This window comes from Pleurodeles waltl, chromosome 11 (genome assembly GCF_031143425.1).
Source record: "Pleurodeles waltl isolate 20211129_DDA chromosome 11, aPleWal1.hap1.20221129, whole genome shotgun sequence".
Classification (NCBI taxonomy): Eukaryota; Metazoa; Chordata; class Amphibia; order Caudata; family Salamandridae; genus Pleurodeles; species Pleurodeles waltl.
Window position 1 is genome coordinate 73,071,288 of NC_090450.1, and position 21,941 is coordinate 73,093,228.

General features: G+C 43.9%; 1 long non-coding RNA gene across 1 annotated transcript in view; it reads left to right on the forward strand.

Moving 5' to 3' along the window:
- The window catches only part of LOC138266561 (uncharacterized), a 135,343-nt gene extending 113,640 nt beyond the window's left edge, over positions 1 to 21,703 (forward strand). The window contains exon 3 of the long non-coding RNA XR_011199548.1: positions 21,652 to 21,703. This is a non-coding gene — a long non-coding RNA (uncharacterized lncRNA). The remainder of the gene's footprint in view (positions 1 to 21,651) is intronic.
- Positions 21,704 to 21,941: the final 238 nt, after the last annotated feature.

A 21,941-nucleotide genomic window follows, 5' to 3' on the forward strand; every position in this document is an offset into this window, starting at 1 on the left:
AACTTGCAGCGGAAAGAGCTATGACTCTTCAAAATAGGCTTGCTTTAGACATTCTTTTAGCAAAGGATGGTGGCGTTTGCAAAATGCTTGGTGCGCGACACTGTTGTACCTATATACCTGACAATAGTGTGAAAATTAAAACTATGCTTGCTAATCTAACAAAAGAGAGTGCAGATTTGAAGGAACTGAAAGAACCAGGAGTGTGGGAGAAGGTTGGAAAGGGACTTGCTTCAGTGGGACATTGGATTGGGGGAATTTGGAATGGGATACTATTGAAAATAATAGAAGGAATATTAATAGTAATAATTTGTATATTTGGAATTTGGGGAATAAAAAGGGGAATAATAATGATTATGGAAAGAATTAAAAGAAGAAAAGAAGAGAAAATTATGAAAAGAATGGCAGAAGAATACAAAGCGCAAACTAGGGGAACTAAGAGGAAAAGAGAACTGACAGAATTTTAATGGAATAAAATTTGTGGGCGTGGTTTGGTGTGATGACAACTAGTCATCAGAGGAGGGACTGATGAAGCAGAAAATGAAGGTTTTGATTTATTAAAGCGTAAACGTAGTGTGAAATAATCATGTGTGACTTTAACCGAACTAATAAAGATTGTACGGGGACAAAATGTGCCCTCAGAGTAGTTTGCCATCATTTATACGCGAGCTTTATATAACGTGGTGTATTAGAATTGCACTAATCCGACATAATCATAAACGTGTGCTACGATTTGCTTGTTTGAATTGCTTTAGCTTAGCATGACTTTAGCGGAGGCTTTGGCCTAGTTGCCCGGTCTCACGGTTTAGGTGCTCGTATTTTTCCACTGTGCTAATAAACGTGTATTTTTGCTTGAAGCTGTACTTTTCCACAGAAACTGTTCACATGCTTATCTTAAGGTTTCGTGCCAGCCTGGCATATTTTCTCCTTACTTCAAGGTCGATTTGCAGGTGCGGACAATGGAGGCTCTGAAAGTGAGCTAATTGGTAGACAATGTTGCAACTTGCGTACCCATCTCCAAGGATAATGTATGCTTAAGTAAAGGCTTGAGAACTGTCGTTTTTGATTGGTCAATTTGAAGCTAACCTATGAACCCTCCAATGGAAGACCCTACTGGACTTGAACTGTTGTCTATAAAAACCAGGTGCACGAGAGGAAACTCTCTCTCTCTATCATCGGACATCCCGCCATTTTGACTTCGTAGCTATTATGGCCCACTTTGCTGCGACGTCATTTTGAAAGAGACTTTGATTCTTTCTCTAATCGAGAGAAAGAGACTTTAAATGATTCTTGACCTAGAGACTTTAACTTTGATTTGTCCCTTTGCATGAAGTAGTAGTTTTACCCTGCCGCCGTGAGGCAATTGCCCCGTCCACCCCTGCCCCTTATGCCCCGTCCCATGCTGATCAAGAAACGGTACCCATGCTGACCGAAGGACGGTACCTGTGAGACGAAGACTTCCTTGATTGCTGATCGTAATTGGTAAATATGAAAGGAAAATTGTAAAATTGCATTGTGTTTCTTTTAGGTAACCAACTGCTGATTTTGATAAGAGCCCTAGTTAGGAGTTTTCTAAATTAATGTTGCTAAATTGTTTTTGCATGAAGTCCCACATGCTGATGCTAATTTGAGGTTAGACGAGGATTCCATATGTTGCACGATGCAATTTGAGATCTTGTTAGGCTGACTAAATGTATGCCATTAGTTCATTACAGATTATCGTATTAGTGATTTGCATTGCCATTATCGAATGCCTTGTGATTCAAATGCTACATAGATTACACTTGTTCCGCCGTTATGGACAGCTATTAATGTTCATATATGTTTATCATTTGGTGTTGAGACACATCTATATTGTGCTAGCTTTGTTAATATAGGGAAATAAAATTCACTAACTTTGAATAGACTGGTGTGGTTATTCCTGACTGAAAGGTCAGGGTTCGTCGAAATGTATTCTGGATTAATTGTTAAGTGTTATGTTGATCAAGGTATTGCCTATGTTCGTTATTGATTATTGATTTGATGCAATCGGTCGATTAAGAGTACAGAGAGTTCCCACTTAGTCAAAAGATTCATCGGCCTAAAGAGCGTCCGAACACAGGTAAATTATTACTACGGACCGCTCTATCAGTAGCAACTATCCTGAAAAGGTTCCCTGCCAAATTAGCTGTTCATCATGATGCAAGCATGAGAGCTCTAGGGAAACCTGTTTTTATCTTCAAGAAAAGTTTCAACTTACTTGGCCCAGGTAGTATTTGTATTGTTTTTTTAGACATGCGAATGAAAGAGGCTGATCCTATAACTGCTGAACTTGGAGAGACTTCAAGCTGATTGTAAAATAGCTTCTAAAGGTCGATTTCCGAACTGGGTTCAATATCTCTTACCATAACAGTCCAACAAGGTTGAAGTGGCATATTTTAGTTTGAAACAGAATTTAAAAAATGCTCCTTACCTTGCATGTCACTGATCTTCAAGGCCAAACCCAAGTCTAATTTGGCCAGATGAAGCAGTACAGGGCAAACTGAAAAGCTAGCTGTAGAATTTGGGATTAAGTGTCACTATCTCTTTCGCCTCCCGCCACACAGGAGTTTTCACCCATAAGAGAGGGTTTGGCATGCAGCACGATCAGCAGCGGAAGCACTGACTGGTCCCACAGACCATTTTGTAATGTGAAGAAAACTCACTATAGTGAAGCCGCCTTGGTTTTCAGTGCTGGTTTGGAGCTTAGAAAAAGAATCTTAAGTCTACAATTGCACCTAGACAGTTTTACTCACTGTCTTGAGAACGCTGTGCATTCTTTAATTACCAGGGGCCTGACTTTTTCGAAGTTCTGGTGAATGTTATCACCTCTGTCTCCTTTAAGTTGATTTCTTAAAATTATTTTGCTGTATTCACCAAGAATGTTTAGCGATCTTTGGAGGCCGATTTTTGTTTGACTCCACAATACTATGTCATCTGCTTAGACAATGCTAGCCAAAAGGGTTCCCACCTAATTTCAGAGTATGGGTGTTTGCCAAATACAGTTCAGTTGGAAGGTCTGAAATAAAGGTATTATATAAAATCTTGGCACACACATGTTTGAGGCCGATATTTGTAGCCTAGTATAATCTTGATCCATCTATCTATTCAAAGCAGTTGGATTTCTTTCAAAAGTATTCCAGGATATCCCCCAACTGGCTAACTTCTGCTAAAGCAGCAACCTGTTGACCAATCGCAGGCTGCCTTTATGTCGACAAAGCAGGCATGCCGTGTTAATCTCGTTTCATAGGCATTGTTTGCCATCATAGTAAGGGCAAAGAGAGTCAGAGTGTTGCAATGGGGTACTTGGTTCCCATTAATAGACAATTGTGGACCTATTATTGTAACTCACATTCTGCACAACTAATAACACAATTTCTAACAGCTATGCTATGGTTTGTCCTATTTTTAGTCCAAGGCCTATATTAATGAATTCATTAAAGAGGATAGTTTTATATATATGAGCCGCCTAGTACTTAAGTGAACTATTGTTATTCTTTTACACAATAGTAATGTCTTTCTGGGGAGTGAGTGCTTAAATTATGTACCAGTATGCCTTTAGAGTGTATGATTATTCACATTGAAGGCTCCAAGGAGTACAGTGGTAAAGGTATGAATACCTGTTTTAGTCCATACTTTACCTTAAATAACTAAAATCTGAATACCTTTTTGTTTTGCATTTGCCCAGGGTAGTGGTACGAGGACCAGACTCTAAACTGTGTGTAGTCCTCATATCATTTGATCTCTGTTACAAACCATTTGAACACCATTTTAACTCGATGTATTCGCAGATGACCATTTAAGGTTTCCTTGGTATATACTTTTGCTTCATCCATGCTCTCTTTTTTTCTAAGTGATTTTCACAATAGACAAACAAACAAATCAGAGTATGTTATAAGATTCATAACATATTTAAAATATATTTTGTTCTTAGAAAAGCTAATGAATGAATCATTTCTAAGCTACATGAGATTGTATAGAATGTGGGACACTGCTAGTCAACTTGTTTTTGAATTTATATACAATTCAGGAATTTGTGAAGCAAGAGTCCCTAATTAGACTCACTGACAGCATCTAATATAAAAGTGTTTAGAAAGGTAAATGTGACTGAAAAAATATCTTACTTATGTCTGCAAGTATTCTTAAAGGGGCTTCTGGCAGACATAAACCCTGAAAGTGGTGGTCTACCTTGGAAGTTTCCGAACACCCATAAATCTAGCTGTATGTCAACATTCACAAACACCTCCTATTCTCTTTTCTACCCTGGAAAAGGTCGGTTTCGTACTGCAGCCAAGGGCTAGCACAGTTCCTTTTCCATGGTGGGAAGAAGAATGGATCACTCTCAAATATGATTGGTGTAGATAAAAGGCTTGTGCTATGGGGAAAAATATATTCCCACAGTGAAAAAATTTGCATCTGCACAGGAGAATCCTATTTCAACTTTGTGTAGTTGTGTAGTATAGCATCCCACTGAAAATGTCACATGACCTCCTCAGACGTATGCCTGAAAACCTATGCCTGGCTCAGCTTTACATGCCTTCAACTTGCAAAATTTGTGAATTGCAGAAAACTGGAAGAGTAAATGCAGGCAGAGGTGGAAATCTCCGCGGATACTTTTCTTGCTTTCTTTGTAAATCAGACCAGGTGACCTCAAATGTATGGGTGGTATCAAGTATGAAAATGCTTTCATATCAAACAAGATGTAGTCAATATTGTGTTTCTGCGTTTACCATGTTTAGGGATTGTGATTTAAAAAGAAACATTTGGATGGAAAAAGGGTTCTGCAAGATTACCATGACCAAATAATGATGTTGCCTTGTCTGTCACCTTTCTCACCCTAGTGATCACATTCTATCTTTGGTCTTCCAGCCATTATCTTTGAAACCAGATTAAAAACTGTGGCATTTAACCAAACCTTTACTAAAACAAACATCGAAGAAGAGTCAAATACTTTTATAAACATCTGTAAAGGTTGTCCATCCATGTTTAGTTACATTTATAAAGGATGGGGTGATCATGCACTTTGAGTGAGACAAATTGAAAGATGAACACATTAATAAAACCTTTATCACATATCTGTGATGCACGCTTTTGCTCATCAATAACGTGAGATATGAATCAACCACATGTATCAATACCATGCATTAGATCACTGAAAACATCGAATGTTGTCAAGAAGTCGCTGGTGAAGTACACGCGGATGATAGGGAGGATTTCTGTGTGCATGATCCGAGCTTCCAGATTATGCACAGCATTTCACAAAATCAGGTGAGATAATACCACCACAAGATTACCTTCACTGAGGCTCTGATTAACTTATCTGAACTCAGGACTTCATCTTGCATGACATCAAGAATTTGTTTGGTCTTTACTTTGCTCGGTGAATACTTGATCAGCAATGTTGGCAGACATTCCAACTCAGACAGTAATCCATCATTTTTAGAGTTGCTGTTAGGGTTGCAGAGGGTTCTACGCCAAAATGGTTGTATCATCCACAGGAATGGCAACTTTAGCGTAAAAGTATTTTAGTGAAAAGTCCATCAACATTTGTCAATGTTTGAAGAAATTCTGTCAGCACACTGGGAAGATTAGCAAATGTGTGAATACATTATTATGCCCTGATATAAGTCTTCCTAACATGTTGGAGGTTAAATCCCTCTCTATTAGGGGTACTATAGCTACCTTTTCAGTCTGCCACCATTTCTATGGCAGTCAAGTCATTCATGTAATTGATATCATCAGAGATCATGGACTTTTTAGGCAAAGCATCTTTTTTTGCATGAGAATTCTCTTCCAAAAAGTAGGTTTGAAGCTTATTTCTAATTATACCCACTTTTTTAAACTTCAGCATGTGTGCGATTTTTAAAAAGATTTCATGAAGCTGGCAAAGGTTAACTTTGTAAACTCCTTGCACTCATTGTTAGACTATGGCTTTGTGCTTCCACATCATCTTCCTAGAACAAAGTCGAAAGTAAGACGTTCTCTAGAACAAGCTGCAAAAAAGAAAATGTCAGAATAATTCTGAACTAAACCCAATGTCTGTGTTTCTAGAACATCATCTTGATGCAGCAACCACACGTTTCTGCATTCTCCTATGCTCATTTTTAGAGATGACATTGTGTTTCCTTTGAGCTGGCATACATTTTTTACACTCTAGGATCTAGAGACACAGAGTATTCAGACACAGTTGGGGTGATTCACAAATATTTTGTAGTGACTTAATATTTTTGAATTCCACAGTTGCACTTGAATTCCAGTCAGGCATTTACAAAAGGATACTCATCAGATGTAAATGCATTCACTGTGCATAAATGCACACCATGGCAGCATGCAATTATGCATCAGTAAGAGCCAAGCGAGAGGGTGGGATGTAAGCGGTTCAATGTGTGTTTTGCCTTGTGAATTTGTGAGCACCCAAAAACACATTTGTCTCTGGGCATTCACAAACTCCTCTCTGACCCTTTGTAATCTCCCAAATGTTCAGAGATTTGCTTAACTTTTGGTTGGAGTACGTCTGATTTCATATTAGAAAAGGAACTAGAAGCCTTACAAATCTTTGGGGCGTGGGTGAGGCTGTAGACAAAAGAGCAACACCATGAGGAAAATGATTCCCCAATAGTGAAAATTGAAACAGAAAATAAGAGTGTGATTGAGCAGAGGTGTAGGCGAACTGTAGGTAAAATGTTTAATCAGGAAATAGGAAATGGTGAACCCTTATACTGTGGCAGTTTTACATACATCTTACTGGAAATGTTTGAAAATTGCAAAATGTAATAAATCTCCACTGATATGTAGTACAATGGCACGGATTTACTGTTTTTGTGAATGTGGCTTATTATTGTTATTATTATCATTAAAAATAATGACAATAATAATAATAACAATATTATTATTATTAGTTTATTACCCAGAGGTGTCCTGGTGATAAAAGAGTAAGACATACAGATCGTTTTAAGTTAAACAGATATGTTCTTAGAGCCTTCTGAAATTTTAGAAGATTTGTCTCAAAACATAGCTCAGTAGTGAGTTTGTTACACGACTGAGCTGTGACCACAGAAAAGGCACGACCCCCAGCTCTTGCCTTACTGAACTTAGACATAACTACTAAGTTGAGAGAGGCTGATCATGGTGGTCTAGGAGGAGTATATGTTTTAAACAGGTTTGAAATGTAGTAAGTATGCTACATCTGAAAGATGGCTTTGCGACAAAGGCACATGGCATTGGATCCACATCTTTCATGAACAGGGAGCTAATGAAGTTTCCAAAGGTGCGTAAAGACTTTTTTTTAATTTGCCAAGACCACATATCAGTTTGGCAGCAACATTCTGGATCAGTTGCAATCTTTGTATCAGATGCCCTGGAAGACCAATGTACAGTGCATTACAGTAATCCAACCTGCCTGTGATCAAATCTTAAATTAGAAGTTGCCTGGACAGTTGTAGTGTGAAAGGAAGAATCACATTGGCCCTCATTACAACATTGGTGGTAAATGTCGCTTACAGCCGTGCTGGAGACCGCCAACACACCGCTGTGGCGGCGGAATTCCGCTACAGCTATCACAACCCACAGCTCTGAATCGGCCATAATACAGACAGCCACACAAGCCCGCCACACCAAAGGTCAGTGATAAACTAGCGAAAACAAAACCTAAACCATCACGCCAACAGGAATACGCAAACACTATCACGACCCACAAATCCACGCAGGGGTCTTTCAACCACGGTATTCCATTGGCGGTGCACTCCGCCGCGCTTAAAATACACACACATTTACAAAACACAACCTCATTGGACAAATCGAAATGCACACACCTGATACACATACACACACCACTCCCACACACCCAATCCAATATAAAACACACACCCACATCACCCACAAACCCTTACTACCAAAAATTCCGAAAGAATGCCAGAGAGAGACACCACCAGACACAACACTAGCAGACACACAACATCATCACTCACCCAACATCCACGCACCTCAAACAACACACAACAACAAATCCCCTCACACATCACAACACACACCACCTCACACATCACCCACACCACATCATGGCACCACAATGACACCCCAGGTACTCTGAGGAGGAGCTCAGGGTCATGGTGGAGGAAATCATCCATGTAGAGCCACAGCTATTTGGATCACAGGTGCAGCACACCTCCATTGCTAGGAAGATGCAGCAACGGCGCAGAATCGTCGACAGGGTCAACGCAGTGGGACAGCATCCAAGAATTAGGGATGACATCAGGAAGAGGTAGAACAACCTACGGGGGATGGTGTGTTCCGTGGTCTCAAGACACCAGATTGCAGTACAGAGGACTGGCGGTGGACCCCTACCTCCTCCCCCACAACTAACAACATGGGAGGAGCAAGTCTTGGCAATACTGCATCCGGAGGGCCTTGCAGGAGTAGCAGGAGGAATGGACTCGGGTAAGTCAACTCTTAACTATTATATCCCCCACCCTACCTGCATGGCATCACATACCCCCACCCTCACCCCATCACTCCAACACCTCACATATGTCCCACTATCACAACCCACCCATCCCAAAACCAAGCCCTTCATGCAACACCAAAGCAGGGACACCCATCACCAAACATGTCCACTACAGATACCCACACAGACCCCAAACTAAAGATCACACAAGGACCAAGACAAGAATGCAAGCACTGGAGTACAGGGTCACTCACCCACTGCACATGATGGCACACACAGATGCAATAATCATGCCTTTACACCCCTGCAGGACCCCTACCCAACGTCACCGGACAGGAGGTTCCAGACATATCCAGTTCCCCCACAGAAGAGGCCCACAGTGATGACAGCATCTCTGCACAACTGGATCAAGATGACCACCCCGGCCCATCAGGGACCTTGGGACAGTCGGGTCCCCTGACACTGGCACAAGCCACCACAGAGCCTCCCCCCTCAGGAAACACCAGCACAGCACCCACCCAGCGGGCCCATCCCTCTGTCCCCAGGACACGTCAAGCAGCAGTGTGTCCACCACTACAGAGAACCCAGGCAAACCCACCAACCCAAGAAAATCAGGGACCTGGGGGCAGTGGCAGTGGGCACACGGTTCAGGGGACAGAGGAACAGGAAAACAGGGGAACTGGGAGGACAGCTGTGCGACAGGGGGAGGACAGGCCCAGGGAACCCACTCTCCACGAGGCCCTCTCCAACATCATGGGAGCGTACCATCATTCCCAGGAGACGATGGCAACGATACTGGCCAACTTTCAGGAGACCCAGCGGCTGCAGGAGGAACACTATCTGGGGATCAGGGAGGAACTGAAGTCCATTAACACCACCCTGGTCACCATTGTAGGGGTGCTGAAGGATCTTGTCAACACCAGGAGGGACACTGTGGCACAACAAGGGGCCCCTGACACTAGCCTGGATGATGAACAGCCCTCCACCTCAGCCGGCGCTAGTGGACAGGAGGCACTGCCACAGGACCACAGGACCAGCACCCCACCCCCTGCAGATGGAGAGCCAACCCGCAAACGGTCCCTGAGATCCAGGAACAAGACAGAGAACATTGCCAAGACACCCGCCAGGAAATGAGACCCCCCTGAATGTCACCCTTCTGTCCCACGTTGTCACCCTGTCCATCCATTAACTGCCCTTGCTCCAATTCCTATGCCCCTTCGGACAATGCACCTGTGGAACAAATAGACTGGACTCTGCCATGGACAATCCACCACCATCACCCCTGCCCATTTGGCACCCCTCTCCACCTATGTGCACAGAAATAAACACACATCAAGCACAAAACAATCTGGAGTGAGTGTGTGATTTCACTAATGTGTAATTGCAAAAACCATGGAATATAGCATTGTCAATTTAATTGTCCACATACCGATGAAACACAGCTGTAGGTCTTGAGGAAATATAGCAGAGGTCACAAAATGGGACCCACATCTGTTAAATGGAAAGTCAAAGTGACAAGTCAGGGTCCATACACTGGGTGAAAATGACAGGTTTCTGACAGCTCAAACAATAGTATGAGATGTGTGAGGCAGTGACATTTCTTACCTGTGTCTCACTGGAAGTATTGCTGGATAACGTTGTTTCTGTTGTCGATATCCTCTTCTTCACTGTCCACAGGCTCCACAGCTGCCACAAGACCTCCAGCTGGACCATCCTCCTGCAGAAAAATCACCTGTCGTCGCAAAGCCAGGTTGAGGGGGTATCCCTGTGGGATGGCGGATAGCTGACATCAGGTCTGGCTCCAACTGGGTACACAGTTCATGGATTGTTGCATGATCAAATCTGTAGGTGACTATTACGTGTCTCTCTTCCATTGTCGACAGGTCCACCAGCGGTCTGTACACCGGAGGATGCCGCCATCTCATCACCTGCCCCAACGGACGTGCCCTATGGAGGAGAACAGCGAGCAGAGAGTCAGCCTACACTGAGGTATCACAAAATGTCATTTTCACATATTTATTAATCCTCAATGTGCCTGTTACTGTGTGTATGCAAGGCCTAGATAGGTGTGACGCAGTTATTAAAAATGCCATGTGGCCCCCCTGAAATGGCGGCTGCCTGACTTGTAAGGTCGGACAAGGGGATGTGAGGTAACTGCACTGGCGTTCTACACCGTCGCGGTAGGCGGTCGAAGACCGCGGTGTAATCCTGCATTGGTTAACATTGGACCCTATGGGTCAGAGGAGCCAATGACGATGTATGCCAGCGGTGAGGGTACGCATCGCCCCAGACGTGACTGCCATTTTTTCTCTGTTCACTCACTTGATACCTGACCTTCAACAGGAGAGGACCTACACTGCAAGTGCTGCTGTGACCTCAGTCTGGAAGCGACGATGGCTCATGTGTCTGGGGAAAGAGCCCCTGCCTTCACTTCCGAGGAGTTTGAGAAATTAGTGGATGGGGTCCTCCCCCAGTAGACACAACTGTACGGTCCTCCAGACAAACAGGTGAGGACACTGTGACCATGCTGCATGGGCAATGCCTGTTTGGAGTGGTGTGGATTAAAGATACATGGGGGGTGGGGACTGAGGCCTGCATGAGCGGATGGTGAGTGTATGTGTGTCAGGGCAAGGGTGGGAATGTGGGCCAATGAGTATGACGGTCCGGACGGGTAAAGATCTTCCTTTTCCCCTATACTATTCCTCTAGGTCAGCACCCACCAGAAGATGGATATTTGGCGTGCCATCACCAAGGATGTCCGGACCCTGGGGGTCCACCACAGACAGAGCACCCACTGCCGTAAAAGATGGGAGGACATACGCCGCTGGAGCAAGAAGACAGCGGAGGCCCAGCTGGGGATGGCCTCCCAATGTGGGAGGGGTGCCCGTCGCACCATGACCCCCCTGATGTTCAGGATCCTGGCAGTCGCGTATCCAGAGTTTGATGGGCGCTTGAGGGCATCACAGCAGCCACAAGGGGGTTAGTACAGTCACATTCATCTGACTCCACGCGCATTACAAGGTGTCTGGGTGGGGGAGGTGGTCAGTGGGTTCCCCTAGGCTGGGGCGAGCTTAGTAAGCAAGGTCCCTTGAGAGGCAGGTTCAGTGGAACCCCAACCCCACTACTGGTTAGAGCAATCTACACCTAGTCAGGTTCCTGTGACTTCCATGTGTGCAGCAATGGGGCTTAGGCCTTCTACCCCATGGGCAGGTGAATAATCTAGGAACAATAAGTGCATGGCATAGTGCAGAGGGCTGCTGTGTCTGTAGTGTCCGCCAACGGTAGTGGTGTTGCATGCACTGAACATGTCTTTCTTCTGTCTTCCCCCCACCCTTTTTGTGGTGTCCCTGTTCTTGTGTGTAATAGCATTATCAGGCGGAGGAGAAGTGGCACTGGAGCAGGAGGGAGCTGCATCCCACTTGGCCCTGGAGGGTGAAACAACAGAGTCAGAAGCCACCAGTGGGACGGAGGGCGAGGGGAGCTCCATGGCGGGGACACGAGGTGACAGCATTGACAGCGACTCCTCCTCTGATGGGAGCTCCCTTGCAGTGGCGGGCCCCTCTGTCCCCCCGCATCAACAGGTACAGCTGCCACCCCCCCTACCAGCACCGCCCTCCCAGCTGCCCCTCAGCGTGTGTCCCGTGTCCGCTCACCCAGGAGGGTGGGCATCTCCTTCGCCCCAGGCACCTCAGGCCCTGCCCCAGTCAGCCCTGCTGCCCTCATTGAGGAGGCTTTTGACCTCCTGAGATCCCTCACTGTTGGGCAGTCTACCTTTCTGAATGGCATCCAGCGTGTTGGGAGGCATTTGCAACAAACAAATGCATACCTGGAGGGCATTCATTCTGGCCAGGCGGCCCAACAGAGAGCATTTCAAGCTCTGGCCTCAGCACTGATGGCAGCCATTGTCCCTGTGTCCAGCCTCCCCCCTCCAACTTCCTCCACCCAGACCCAATCCCCTGTACCTCAGCCTATCCCAAGCATACCATCAGACCAGCATGCACACACCTCAACACACAAAAGTGGCTCAGGCAAACATAAGCACCACACATCCCACAGGCACTCACACAAGCATCATACACATGCAGACATACCAACATCCACTGCCTCCACTGTGTCCCCCTCCTCCACGTCTCCCTCCTCCCTCCCTGTCTCATCTCCACTCACACCTGCATGCACTACCTCCATCACCAGCACGCCCATCACCACACACTGCTCACGTGCAATCACCACCCCCACTATCATTCACATGTCCCCTGTGTCCTCTCCCAGTGTGTCAGTGAGCCCTCCCCCCAAGCTACACAAATGCTGGCACACACCCACTCAACAGCCATCCACCTCACAATAGCCTCCATTCCATGCACCCTCACCAAAATTCAGCAGACGTACACCTCCTACAACCACCACCTCATCCTCCACTCCCAAGCCCCCTCCATCTTCCAGTCCCAATGTGTCTAAAAATCTTTTCCTCGCTAACTTTGACCTCTTCCCTACACCTCCCCCGTCCTTTCCCTTGGGCCAGGATGTCCAGATCCCAGCCCAGCACCTCAGCCACGAAATCCTCCACCCATCAGGGCTCCCAGTGCACCACCTAATGAGGCCAAGGATCACCCTATTCCGCCACCTGCCAAGGTGAAGAAGCTGCCCACATCCCGGAGGGAGAAGCAGAAAACACCTGCCACCAAGGGGTCAGGGAAAACGAAAGGGGATAGTGGCAAGACAGCTGCTCCATCATCAAAGGTAGGGAAGGGCCAGAAACTGAAGGGCAGGTCAGGAGAGGGCATGGTGGCACCAACTGAGGGACCAGTGTCACACCTTCTTTCCACGTTGACGCCAGCCTGTACGGCGGAGAAGACCGCCACCTGCACCGCCACCTGCGCCGCCACCAGCATCGCTGCCACAGAGCCCACAACCAGCACTGCCGCCACAGAGCCCCCAACCAGCACCGCCGCTACAGAGTCGGCAACCAGCACCGCCGCCACAGAGCCCGCCGCCCGCACTGCTGCCACAGAGCCCGCTGCCAGCACCGCCGCCAGAGAGCCCGCAACCAGCATTGCCGCCACAGAGCCCGCAACCAGCACTGCCGCCGCAGAGCCCGCAACCAGCACCGCTGCCACAGAGCTCGCCGCCAACACAGCTGCCACGGAGCCCGCCGCATGCACCGCTGCCACAGAACCCGCCGCGACTGACACCACCGCAAGCACCGCCGGCGGCCCCATGACATCCTGAGCCAGTGGCACCACCGCAGACATGGCTGCCATCCCCAGTTGTCAGTCGTCCGAGGCTGGTGGTGAGCTTCAGGAGCCTGGGCAGCTTCCATGAAGCATCACTTTCAGTGGAGAAAGGCATCCACTGCTTCAGTCCTTGGCAGGATGAAGCACTCTGGGCACAAAGCCCCCTCCAGAACCAGTGGAGTATCACATCCACTACCTCAGTCCTTGGCAGGGTGAAGCACTCATGACACAAAGCCCCCTCCAGAACCAGTGGAGACTGTTATCCACTTGTGAGACTGTGGCTTTGCACTCCCAAGGATAAAGCAGTGGGCAACCCGCCCACTGAAAAGACTTGTGAGACTGTGGCTTTGCACTCCATGGGATAAAGCAGTGGGCAACCCACCCACTGAAAAGACTTGTGAGACTGTGGCTTTGCACTCCCCAGGATAAAGCAGTGGGCAAACCACCCACTGAAATGACTTGTGAGACTGTGGCTTTGCACTCCCCAGGATAAAGCAGTGGGCAACCCACCCACTGGAGAGACTTGAGAGACTGTGGCTTTGCACTCCCCAGGATAAAGCAGTGGGCAACCCACCCACTGGAGAGACTCGAGAGACTGTGGCTTCGCACTCCCCAGGATAAAGCAGTGGGCAACCCACCCACTGGAGAGACTTGTGAGACTGTGGCTTTGCGCTCCCCAGAACACATTAATGGGCATGGAGCCCCCTCGTGGAGCAGTGGCGTTGTGCGTTCATCAGGCTGAGGTTCCCCCCCCTCCTGAGGTGCCTGTTTCATTTTGATCTAATGCCCCTGCTGTGTTCTCTCCATTTCCAGTCGGTTATCTAGTGTGGGCCTCGCCCCCGCATTTTGGGCCCAGTGGTCCACAGACAATGATTGGTGCACTAGCCGGACTTGTGTAGTTGGTGTACATAATTATATATACTGGATTTGGAGTTTTGACTACTGGATTTTTATTGATTACAATCGTTCAAATCATTTCCTTTTGTCCTTGCGTTATTCAAGCGGGGGGTGGGGGGTGTAAGTGTAATGTTGCAGCATGTATTTGTGTGTATGGTGTTGTGGGGGAGGGTGGCGGTGGCGGTGTTGCGTGTGTGTGTCACTCTCTTTTCCCTCCCCTGTGTTATAGGTGCAGTACTCACCGTTCTTGTCGCCGCCGTCCTTGGAGCTCCTGATAGAGGAGCAGGAAGACCATGGCTGGAAGGATCTGCAGTTCTGGCTCCATGGCGTCCTGGTTCCCCTTGGTGTGTGGAGAGGTGAGCGATGCTCCCTTCTGTGTACTGTTTCCGCCGTGTTTTTATTCGCGTTGGTTCCACACCGGAAAAGGTGGCGGATTACCGGGCTGTGATAGGGAGGGCGGCACATTGTCTTTCACCTGTCGCTTGGCAGTTACCGCCGCGCTGTTTGCTTGTACCGCCGTGGCGGTCGGAGTGTTAAAGTGGCTGTCTATGTTGGCGGTTTCTGCCGTGGTTGTGATTCCAATTTTTTTGCCGCCGGCCTGTTGGCGGTATTACCATTGCTTTAACACCGACTGCCAGGATTGTAATGAGGGCCATTGTCTTTTTGATTTTTGTAAAGTCTTCTGCTTTGCTTAATGCAGGCTTTTCAAGAGAAGATCTTAGATATTCTGCTTTTGAAAGATGATAACCATTACCACAGGAAAAGACCCACTCTGCCTTATGGTGTCCTCTGGCTGTTTTCTGTTGGGAGCCAATGTATCATAGTAGATGTAGTGCAGCAGAGATTACCTTCTGCCCACTTTGGATAAATAGGATGCATACACGTGTGTACACACTAACCTAGATAGACAACAACAAAGTCTTTGTAACCATCAATTAAGTGGTTCGCTGTGCATACACATCTTTATGACGACATCCATGTTGCTTGAACAGGGGCCTAGGTAACTATTTAGGGAACTCCAAAACTACCAGTTAAATCTATAGATAAAGGTCAAATCTAAACTTTCAGAAACTCGCAAAGGAAACAGGCAAAGACTGTTACCTATGTTCAAAGTTCATACTTTAAAACACAAACATTTATTTTCTTCAATATTTTAAACAATGTTCCAATTGTTGTAGATGACCATTATTAGCCACTGTCTAAAATATTGGTACAAATGCCATAGCAGCATCTTGAGTAACATTCAGCTAAATTTAATTCTCATGAATGGCCTTTAGGTCTGGCCTAGAGACATCTTTATGTGTTGTGAAAGTCTCGAGTAATTAATTGAGTGGATACAATTTTGTATTTAAAAACATAAATGGAAGGACTCCTGGTCAACCCTATTCATCTATTGGTCTGTTTAGCCACCCTTTATATATTGCTTCTGCCCACTACAGCATACAGCAGGGTTCAACGGGTGCTCAAGCTTCTGCCCTTGGCACTCTTGCATTGTGAGTGATGGCATTTTGATGATCACATTAGCTATTCTGCCTAAAAGGTAGTGCACATCTGTGCCAGGCCTCGGGGGCCTGATTTTACATTTAAACACACCATAGCTGATTGGATGATACTTGCCAGCATTTTTTTCTTTCAATACTTTATCCTTTTTTGTCACCTTTATGGTTTTAAACCATATCATCTGTTTATAGTAAATCAAAGCTTGTAGCACCCTTTCTTCCCTTTGATGTGTATTAAAACTAAACATGATTTATGCTCATTCTAAGTATACCTGTCTGCTTGTAAACATCTATTTTGTTCTACTAAAACTATACACATTGGTTATTTTTGCATTTAAAAATGTTTATCGGAAGCTTATGTTTGCTACATTTAGACAGAGATATGTTTTCTTTTTTTTCTTTTTGTGGCATATCTTTCCAAAAAAAAAAAGAATTTAACCATAAAGCTAGTATTGGCATTAGCAATGCTTGATTTACAAATAATGCTTGCAAAGTGTAAGGGGTTGCTGTTAAACAGCACATGGGATTCGTAATGTGTTACATGCAGACAAAAACGTCTTAATTTGGTTACAGAAAAAAATTAGGTGTTCATCAAGTGACATGTTGTTCCCCTACAATCAGTGCATCCATTATGGTTCACTTCCAATGAAGGGCTGTGGCTACTTTTATAGCAAAAACTTGAATGGGCAATGCATTGTTGGTTGAATTCATTTATGAGTTAGTTGTTAGTTCGAATCAGACCTTGTTTTGAATTAGTGTTGAATTATTTATTGTGTTACAGATTTGTCTCGTTGCTTAAATGTTTTTATTGTATTTCTTTTCTTCATTGAAAGCTACTTAATCAATCAAGTATGCCATGAGTTTCTAGCCATGTTCTGCCTGTGCGGTAATCATGTAATCAGTGGAAAGGCAAGGGTCCTCACATCTAAGAAAACATTAATGAGTTACTTACAGTGAGCCATCTGGGTGTGCAAAATCTTAAATTTCATGTTACTTCTTTACAGGGCAGATCAGGAGACTTTTCAACCACCCACCTACAAATCTGCCTTGTTAAAGAGAAAAACCTGCCTCTATGGTGGATTGTAAACTATAACAAATGTACCCACCTATGGCTTAGAAAGGTGATTTTCTGAAACAGTGCAAAGCAAAATAAGGACAATCTTTAAAACACTTTTAGGGTATACACTACATTTTTGCAGGCCATTTTGTCCCCTTGCAAGTTACTCCTGCAAAGGGAAGGAATGTGTGCTTTTTGAGGGTGGTGGGAGAATAACATCTAATTATCAGTAATGTTGGATTTAACATAATCTGTTATTTAGATTTCTTAATGGTTATTGATGTAAATCATTATTAACCCCCCATTCCTGAACTTTGCATGGCTATATGTCTTGCTTTCAAAAAAAGCATACAATCTTGCATATAAGAACATTTTGTAAACTAATTCTCATAAAGACATAACATTTCAAATTGAGTAGGGGACAATAGAAAATGTTAAATCATTATCTGCCTGAAATGATATTCCATAACACGACAGCTAAAATATTAACGTTTCTTCTGTGATTTGAATTTCCTGGGGGATTAATGAATCCCTTTTTCTTTTCTGGATCAGTGTTTGGGCTTAGTTGATCTCCTTAAGCAAAGATTATGAAATTCTTGCTTTGTCAAAACTCAATTATTCTACTTTACTTGAAGGTTTTATATTGTTCTCAATATGACATTCCAATTTTTAATTTCGACACTTGCTTCTAAATATCCTGCTTTTTGTTCTGAATTATTGTGGCATCCTTCCTTATGAGTTTTCTATTGTATGTAATGTGCTGAGATCATTAGCCACACTGACATGTTGGAGTCTAATGCCTTAGTCCATAAATGTGATGAATTAGGCAATTGGATCCTAGCATTTGAATGATCTAAACGTGTTACTATTTCGTCTATTCCCCTTTTAATGGACTTCCCTAATGAAGACTAAGTAAGATTTTGGTTTTCCTTCTAATGTATGATTTTTCCAAAATAACGATATGACTCAGAGACAGATGACTCAGAGACTATTTATATGGTCCACCCGCATCTAAATTGGGTGGGTGGACCATAATCTTGGCGATAAGCATACTCCATGATGACGGAGTATGCTTACCACTGAGACACAAATAGGGCCTTCATTCATAATAGCTATTAACTACATTTTTTTAATATTAAATGTTAATGGTGAATTAGTATTTGGAACAAAGTTTCAATCATGTAATATATTTATGTTCCTTTCCAAGTAATTTACTTTGATTCTGCCCTTTCCCTTAAGTTTTCAACATGTATCTGTAAATGAACTACATTTGCTTTGAGAAGACCTAGATGTGATCGATTTACCCAAGAGAATAATATATATTGCTCATCTCAACATATATTTCAACCCTCTTCACAGTGGAAATTATTTAGTCCACTGGCTTTATTTTGAGCACCTGATAGTAATTTTTTGCAAGAGACCTACATGCACTTCTGTTTGTACAGGACCTGCAGTCCCCATAGAGATTACAAGTTGTGGTTTCTCACATAGAGATTTCGGAGCTGAAAGCAACTGAAATTTCGGTATGAAACAGTGGGTAAACATATGGGAATCGGCACAGACACACTGACGTGTGTTTCATATTTTTTTCCACCCCTGGATTAACTAGGCCCTTATAGTGATAGTGGGGACAGGGAAAGTACAGGAATTTTTTCGTGAAACTTGTAATGATGCCCTGACCAATCAGAACCGGCATTAATCCAAATTCAGCTATTTCCTATTTTAGAAAGGGGGAAACCTAGTAATACTGCATATTTCCCCCTTGCTAAAAAACTTAGAACATGATGATATTTCAGCACACAAATGTCAGTAATGCAAGCAGAGAAAAACACCAGGTCAGTCAAAATATTGCATGACTTGAAAAGTCCATTCAGATGCAAAACGTTGTTTGCGCCTAAATCAGCATTGCTGGGGACCTAAATGTACTTTCACAAATGTATCCTTATGTGCTTTATATTTTTTCCTCACAGCAATTCACCCATATGCAAATATTTGCTTAGTTTGATATTTTTTAGAATTCTAAAGCGCGCAATTTATTTTTTAAAAAGAGGAGCGCATATGTAGGTCTTAAAACCAATTGAAATGGGTTTTTTAAAAAATTGTTGTTTAGCATAAGTAATATTTAAATAAGATTTATCTTCTTTTCCCGACCATGCCAGTATGCATTTTCTGTATATTTTGTCTCCATTAAAAGTGCAGTGCTACCTTGCTCATTTTAAAGATAGACGGATTTTCTTTCACATGAAAAGAACACTGCAGGAAAAAAATGCTGGATGTGATTTCAAAAAATGTCAAAATATGTCAAACGCAGATACCACTCAAGCATTTCATTAACTGAAGCTTTGGCGATAAGTGTCATCTTGTCAAAGACCCACCCTTCTCTTCCAATACCTTGCCAAATGTACTAATTTCCTAGCTGAGCTTGATGTTTATTGTATAGCTGAAATTGAAAATGGTCGTTAATGGAGTGAGCTTATCCAAGACCAATTCTGAATCTAAATTACTTGCTTCTTTCAATAGCCTCAAGAGAGGAGAGCTTTGTGCATCGTGTACCTAATCAACCCTCAGTGTGACCCTAAATTCAGCAGCCTTCCAGATTAATAATAAAATCTTCAGCTCACACTAGCATTCGCCCTGAACAAGTTGCCCATTTTTGGCTGAAAATTAAAGAATATGGCATTATGGAGCTCAGATCTGCCTGTTTTTGGAGCACCACTTATTTCCGATCTTTGACCCACAAGACGCTTTTATATTAATTTTAAATCCTGCAGCATGTTACGTATTATCTGGGGGAAGGGCTGTTTTGTTGGTTTCGCAAAAAGGTGTGCATGAGATTCTCTTTGCAGATGCCTGTAAATTGATAATTAAATATTTTGATCTTATGTGCATACTTTACAAAATGTATTTCTGTGCTGCCAAAAGGCCCCAATGTCTTGAATCGGTATATAATATTTGGGGCCTCATTTATGACAAAGTGGAGCAGCGCACCGCTGCGCCAAAATTAGCAGTGCCGTGCTGCGTCACTTCAGAAACGCAGGGATGCGCAGTATTTACAAAAATACTGGCACCCCTGTACTTCCCCTACCGCTGGTGTTAAATTTAGCTGCCTGCATTGCAGGGAAGGATTTCTTATGTACAGGAAGGGACACCTTCCCACACATAAACAATCATTAATGGTGTTTTGCTCTTTCGATGTGTGCTGCAGAATGCAGCGCACATAGAAAAAGCAAAAATTAGGAGAAATAAAAGTATTTCTCCTTGTTGCACCATGCTATCGCCACCCCTCGGGTGGCATTCGTTTTTGGCTCTACCTCAGGTTTACGATTCCTCGTAAATCTGGGGCAGTGTCAAAATGCAATGGGTGTTGCGGTGGAATGACCAAAGACCCCATTGCATGCCCCTTCCACACTAAATGATGCGTGTGAAGGGGCCGTATTTTCAAGGTGGCGTTAAGCCGTGTAAAGATGGTGAAGAGCATTGTGCCACTGGAGCGTCACTAAATGTGACGCCATGGTGGCACAAGGGTAAACGAGGCCCTTATTTTGTACAGGAAAATATTTATTTGTCTACCTAACTGCCTGCCTTTTGTCTTCTTCTTGGCATCCAGTCCCTCTGTCTACCACTGCCTGTCTATCTCTATCCGCTAGAAATATTATTTTTAGAATATCTGATATATGGTCAAATGAGGTGCAACACTGTGATTCAGGGCACCATCTCTCTTTTGTCATAAGAGAATTGAAAACGTGATATCCATAGATGAGTACAAAAGAATGGACATCTAGGGCCGGATCACGAAACATTTTTTATTGAGTCTATTTTTATGTACTTGGCCGTAAGTTTAATCAGTGCTTGCAACAAACTCCATTTACCACCGTATTTTTAAAACAGGAACCTGAGGTCGTGACTTGTGACAAGGATGAATATGCAAATGTATTGTCGGGCAGTTTGCTGTGATGATGATGTGTTCTGTTGTTTTTTATGTTGCTTTGCTTTTGTGCTGCATTTTTGCAGTGTGCAGTGTTGCAATGTGGTTTATTTGTATTACACTGCCTTTGTTGTAATCCTTTCTGCCTGCATCCCATTTGCTGTGCGATTGTACAGTGCATCATAGCCAAACAATTACACTTCTTTCAAAATCAAACTGGGCGAGTTATGTCCCTATCCTCCCAGGAGAGGCATCTGTACTCATGTAAACAGCATTTTATTGAAGAGTCTTACACAAGGACAGAGGCTTTCGTATCTCTCCTGGCTCCTGGACATAAGTCACTCATTTAAATTTGTAAAGAGTGGAATTATTTGATTACGAGAGGAAATACTTTATGATCTCATAATAGTCAGAATATACATTAAAAGGATTGGGACAAGTGTGTCAGTTTTTCAATTATTTTAAATTAATTTATGTGGCATGTTATTTCACAAACGTCCTGAAGAAGTTAAAAACAGATATTTCATGAACGAAACACGTTGGCAAAAAGTGTTTTTAATGTTTTTTGTATGAACACTTTTCAGTGAAATAAACATCTGAAATCTGAAGAAACACACACGGAATAGGAAGCTGTGGTCCCTCTGTCAAGAAATTAATTGTGAAGCTTGATGCCACAAAGCTACACCAGGTATGGACATTGGGGTTGGGGTGATAATTCATTCATATTTATTCTTGAATAGGTTATTCAAGCATTTGGCTATTGAGCAGCCCAATATCTACCACCAAATAATAGAGCATTTGTGTTATTTAATATTCAGTAGGTACTGATCGGTGTTCCTGTGGGGTGTGCTATTAACCAGTCATGGGTTGTGAT